The following is a 6,369-nucleotide window of genomic DNA, read 5'->3' as shown; positions in this document are numbered from 1 at the left end:
TTTTTTCTGTCTATCTCTCTCCATGTCTCTCTCTCACTCATCACTCTTCTCTCTCTCTCTCTCTCTGTCTACTTGTCTATTTGTCTATTTCTCCCTCACTATGTTCGCCTTGTTCACCCTCTTACTCTCATCTTCTCTATTTATCGAGCTCCTTCTCAATTTATCGATCTACTATAAACGACATCGTCTTACTCTTTTGAACATTTCTCTTTTCACCCATTTTTTCATCTTCCTATCTCTCTGTCTCTCCCTTTCTCTATTTGTCTCTGTCTCTTCTCTCTCTCTCTCTCTCTCTCTCACTCATCACTCTTCTATGTCTGTCCGTCTCGCTCTTTCTCTCTGTGTCTCTGTCTCTTTTCTCTTTCTCTCCCTCACTCATTACTCTTCTTTGTCTGTCTGTCTGTCTGTCTTTATCTCTCTCTCTCTTTTTCTCTGTGTCTCTCATCCATCTCTTTTCTCCTTATTTCTTTCATCTATCTTCTCTCTCTGTCTCTCTTCTCTCTCTCTTCTTTTTTTCTCTCTCGCTCTCTTGCTCATCTCTTTCTGTCTCTCTCTCGTTTATCTCTTCTCATGATCCTTTTGCTGGAAGGGAGGGTGCTGATGCTTGATCTTCATGTATGTTCACTGTTATAAGAATTTGCACCTCAAACATGTTTTTATACTTCATAAGGATAATTTTGAATCTATCCCTACCAGCATATATATATATATATATAAATGTTATATGTATTTGGAGAAATTTCAGTACAGGTTGAGTTTCAAAAAATAATTACAAATAAGAGATAAATTTTATAAATATTAACAATTATAATTTTAATTTTTTTCATGAATCTGTTATAATTTTTTTCTCTCTATCTCTCGCATCTCTCTTCTTTCTCTTCACCTTGCTCACTCTCTCTCTTCCCTTTTCTCTATTTACCGAGCTCTCCACTACAAGAAAATGCACTTTTAGTGACAATTTTGTCTCTCTCTCGCTCATCACTCTGTCTCTCTCTCTCTCTATCTCTCTTCTCTATCTGTCTCTCACTTATCTCTCTCTCACCACCCATCTCCTCTATCACCTTTACCACTACTGCAAATATCATTCCACTACTACCATTATTACCACTGTTGCCACTCCACCTCTATGACTACCATTACTAACACCATCGCTACCACGCCACTACCACCATTGCTACCACCACTACTGCTACTATTACTATTACCTCTTCTCCACCACCGCCACTCCATCTCCTCTACCAATACTACAACTTCACCACTAATCTCATTTGCCATCACCACCACCACCACCACCACCACTACCACCACCACCACCTCTTATCCACCACATTCACTACTATTGCCGCTCCCTCTTCTCTACCACAAAAAATTAACTTTTGATTTTTAATAACAAAAAAAAATGGGTCACAAAAAAATATTTTTCATTTGACCATAAAAAATTAACTTTATTTTAACAAAAAATATTTTTCATTAAAATATTACCCCTGCTTCTACCAAATAAAAAAAAATCATTAAAATAAAAATAAAACAAATTTCCCTACTTTTTCACTAACTCATCCTACGGCCTGCCCAAACTTCCCCCCTTTTTTTCCCCTCTGCCTTTTCCCCCTTTTTTTTTTCATTTCCTTTCAGGCTTGTAGAGCCCTTAATTTCACAACACTTTCAAAACAATGAGCAAACCTATCTGAGAGAGAAAAGATAGAGGGTTTGAAGAGAGATTGGGGTTGAAGGGGAAGGGTTTCAATCGGTGGCGAGACTGGTTCAGCAGCGGGAAGACTAGTTCGGCGGCGAGACGGTACGCTTCTTTTGACTCTTTTTTCGACTCTCTCATTCCAGTCGGTTCCTCTATATCTCTATGTTGCCCCCACCGCCATAGCCATAGTAGCTTATTAGTGGTGGTGGTTGTTTTCTGCGAGCATCGGTAATGTCGCAGAAGCGGCAGCAAGAGGACTCCAAGGGTAGTTCGGAGGGCAATGGGTCCGGTGAAAAGCATCGCAAACATCCTTCTTTCAGAAGGTCTCTCTCTCTCTCTCTAATGGGCTCTCTGAATTCTATGGGGGAAAAAGGAATGAATCAAAATAGAATAAAATTAGTCCAATTTGGGGTTTAGGAAATCATTTCAAGAAGTGGGTGTACTGTTGATTTTAAGAGGTTTTGAATAGGTTGGCATTAAAAAATTTGTGGGTTTTGGTTGGAGAATTGTGTGTTTCAAAACTTGTTATGTTAATGCTAGACTATTGCTTAACATTATTATTATTAATATTATTATTATTATTATTATTATTATTATTATTATTATTATTTACCTTGTAAAAATGTGTGAGGTATTTTATGAGGTATTTTATTTCTTTGATTTCTAACCCTTTGTTTGATACATAAGTCACTGGTATGAGGATGACTAAGAATTTGTAAGAGATCCTTTAGTTACTGGTCATTATAAGCCACTGATTGCTGATCAATATGAGTGTTCCATTTTTTCCCTTTCTGATATAATTAAATTCAATAATGTTTGAATTCAGGATGTTCGAATTTGGAGACTTTGGTTCTTGTGTCTTGTTATGGGATGCAAAATTTGAAGATATGTTCTTCAAAGTTGAAGATGTTGTCGCTCTGGAACTTCTATTCTCGGAATGAGGTAGAGTCATTGGAGATTTGTACTCCGAATCTCCATTCGATTAGTATTGTTTGTTTTGAGATGGGAAGGTATTCTTTCAAGCAGACCCTGACTTTGGTTCAAGGGACGAAGAGAGGCATTACAAGTACTGGAGTAAGGTTGTGAGGTCATTCGGTGGTGTCAAGCATTTTGTAGTGTAAAGTTGGTGGTTTAAAGTGAGTACCTTTGTCCCTCTTCTCTGAAATTTTACCTGACACAAACATAAATACAAGTACAATTTGATATGCATTACATTTGAGACTAACTTGATAACAAGAAAGGGGGAAATTTGGTTTTTTCTTAGAACAATAATTTGTGACTGTTACAACTCAAATGGTTTGAGGATGAGGTTTGGTAATTATTTGGCCTATTGCTTGTTTTCATCTTCGCTCATCTTTGACTATGGCAACCCCATAGACACAATGTGATAATATTATCAACCAAGAGATTTGTAACAAAGTATGCTTTTAACTTGATTTGCTCAATTCAGATGAAAGTGTCTTTTACAGGTGGAAAATTTTGAGAAAATGTTCAGTCGATTGCAAACTGGATGAATGAGTTCCAGTCGATGAAGCTTAATATTGTTAGAATTGGGTATAGTAGTGGGCACGATCCTTCATTATGCTAATACTAAACTCTGTAATTGGTTAATGGATATTTTTTATGATGCAGGCGTTACTGGACTAGTTTAGTTTGTGTGAACTGCATTGGTTTGTCCTGTTGTTCTTACTGGGAAAGAGTGAGATCGGCATGTTGTTTCAAGTGTGAGATTATTTTTAGTCTGCATTAAAATCTTTGTAAAATGTAACCTTTGTTTTTTTGCTGCAACTTGCAAGCCCCCATAGGGAGTCTCTTACTGGTCATTATTTGGTCAGTTAATTTCTTTTGTCATGTTGGAGTCACATTGAAATCCATCAAAGATAGGATACCTGCTACTGAAAAAAAACAAAATCGTTAATTTAAACTCGAACAGCTACCTGTATATTTGAAGTGCGTTTGAAGTGATGCAATTTTCTCTTTTCCTATTCCCTGTCTACTAATTGTAATAGAAAAAAAAGAAAAAAGAAAAAAAGAAAGTGCTTTGTATATCAATGTTTTGAAGATCAATGGCATAAAATTTTCATTTACATGTTTTTAGGGTGGAACAAGAGGACAATTCTGTGAAGAAAGCACTTCAAAGCCATCTTCACCAAACCTCAAGAGCTCAGGCACTAGGAAAGAGGTAATTAAACACAGAATTTGCTATTACAATGACACGAAACCATCTTCACTAATCCTCAAAATGCACTTGAAAGTTTGGCCTTTGTAACTTGGCTTTTAGTTTCATGCAACATATATATTTTTTCTTCTCTGGCTTGTTCTTATCGTCTCTATTTTCTTACTACTCTCTCACAAACAATTCATCTTAACCAAATGCACGTGTGAAACTAAATTTTCTTTCATTCTTCATCATATTTTTCACTCTATTCAAACAGACCCTAAACAAATTATTGAAATCAGACAATAAATTTACATGTTTTCATAATTTAGGTAGCGAGCAGATTGATAGAAAAGAAAGAGAAACAATAATTCTATGGACACAGAATCACGGAACATAATGGTGAAATGAACCTTTTCCGTGGCGTGTGTCTGATGTATATGACTATAGTATTCTGTAATCCATTTTGTAATTAGTTATGTGCATTGAAAAAAAAAACAAGAAGGGCCTTAATCAAGAACTTGTTTTAACATTGTGATAATATAATATGTAAAAAATAGTTAGACAAAATGGATAAAGTCTGATTCAATTGTAATAAAAAAAAACCTTAACATTTATGAATTGTCTCATATTTTATTTATCAGCAGGTTATAATTGACCAAAGCCATTGAGTACCCTTTTTCTTGGTATCTCATTGTTGAATGCTCTAGGAATCTGAATATACTAATTAATCTTGCCATGTGATGACTTCAAATTTTGGTGCCCATTTTTTTCACCAAAAGAATATTGAATTTTTGTATTAAAAATTTGTTTGATTTGAATTCTTGTGATCTTAGGATCCCTAGGTCTTCAGAGCCCATTAACTCTATATAGATGTTTGAATCATTAGGCAAGTTTTAGATAAATTGATATAAGTAATTGAAGCATTAAATTGAAGGGTTATCTTTCCCAAGTGATTGATACCTCAAATTTTATTGCAGACCACAAAAGTAAAAATGGTTAAATATATTGTCTGTCCTTAAAATATGCCTTATGTTTCATTTTGGTTTATAATATTTCAATTATGTCAATTTAATTGATCTAAACGGTTCCAACTTTGTTTCTATCCAAATTTTATCTAAATTTCAACCAAAGTACCTCTTTTCGGTTATAAAATTTGAAAGGAGGTGTTTGGAACATTTAAACACAAATTAGATAAGTTGTGGACTAAATTCTTTATTTAGCCGAAGTCAAAAAAGGTAAATGATGTCTTTCATTACATTTTTTTTTTTTTTTGTGTGCTGAATTCTTTAACTTCTCATAAATTAAATCTGTTCTTATGTATACTCTAGTTCTTTTCTGGTTTGTGAGATTGTATGTTGGAACTTGGAATATACATTTGAATTTATCATAATTGATTAACTTATATATAACATTTTTTTGTTCCTCTAGCATGATGAACTTGAATCAGCAAAAGCTGAGATGACAGAATTGAGACAAGAAAATGCAAGATTAAAGATGATGTCAGAGCAAATAGAGAAGGATTAGCATGATGAACTTTTGTTTTTGTTATTTACAAAGAATGATGAGAAAAACATTTAATTTTGATTTATGTTATTTTGAATTATGAACAAAATCATGTATTTAAACATTATATATGATTATGGAACATTATGTAGTGGAATAGTTTTGTTGATGTGTAATTATGAATGGAAGAGTATTTTATTATGGAGAAATTGTTATTTTTATATAGGAATTTTTATATTATTATGTAATTATTATGGAGAAATTTTAATATTTTTAATAATTTTATCAGAGGATTTTTTTTTTTTTTTTGTGACGGCACTATACTGTCGCAAAAAATAGAAAATTTTAATATTTTTATTGATTTTGTCATAGGTTTTACCTTTTGCGACGGTACTAAACTGTCGCAAAAAATAGAAATTTTATTATTTAAAATAAAAATTTTATTATTTTTTTAATATTTTTTGCGACAGTAGTATACTGTCGCAAAAAAATAGAAATTTTTATATTTTTAATATTTTTTGCGACGGCATCAAACCGTCACAAAAACAATGTTTTTGCCGTTACAAAAAAAAGACTATTAGCGACGGTAATTTTTGCCGTCTCAAATAACATTTTTAGCGACGGTAAAATAGTGCCGTCGCAAAAAGTCAAGAAATTTCAAATATTATTAGCGACTGCAAAGTGCCGTCGCAAAAAGCAAAAAAGCCGTCGCAAAACATTAATGCCGTCGCAAAAACTCTTTTGCAACCCCCCCAATTGCGACCCCCCCTTGCCGTCGCAAAAAGTCATTTACCGTCGCAAAAAGTTTTTTGCGACGGCATTAGGAGTATTAGCGACGGCATTTTGCCGTCGCAAAAAGTTGAAATTTTAGTAGTGTGAAAACATGTTTAGTATTAGAAATAATAATTTTATGATGATTAAATTTTATATTATCATTTAATGTATGATCATTACATCAATGCAATGGAGTTCATTTTTAAACACTGCTCATTTAGAAAACGTAGTGTTTTAT

At 33.5% G+C, this 6,369-nt stretch overlaps 1 long non-coding RNA gene across 1 annotated transcript; it reads left to right on the top strand.

Moving 5' to 3' along the window:
* Positions 1 to 1,773: 1,773 nt before the first annotated feature.
* LOC145807628 (uncharacterized) lies at positions 1,774 to 5,405 on the top strand. Its single transcript, XR_014350885.1, has 3 exons — positions 1,774 to 2,016; positions 3,792 to 3,875; positions 5,283 to 5,405. It is a non-coding gene; the product is annotated as an uncharacterized LOC145807628 (long non-coding RNA).
* The last annotated feature ends 964 nt before the right edge of the window (positions 5,406 to 6,369 follow it).

The sequence above is a fragment of the Camellia sinensis genome, chromosome 14 (genome assembly GCF_055761805.1).
Source record: "Camellia sinensis isolate YWXY chromosome 14, ASM5576180v1, whole genome shotgun sequence".
Lineage (NCBI taxonomy): Eukaryota > Viridiplantae > Streptophyta > Magnoliopsida > Ericales > Theaceae > Camellia > Camellia sinensis.
Note: the sequence above shows the minus strand (reverse complement) of the source record. Positions and strands in the feature narration are given on the sequence as shown.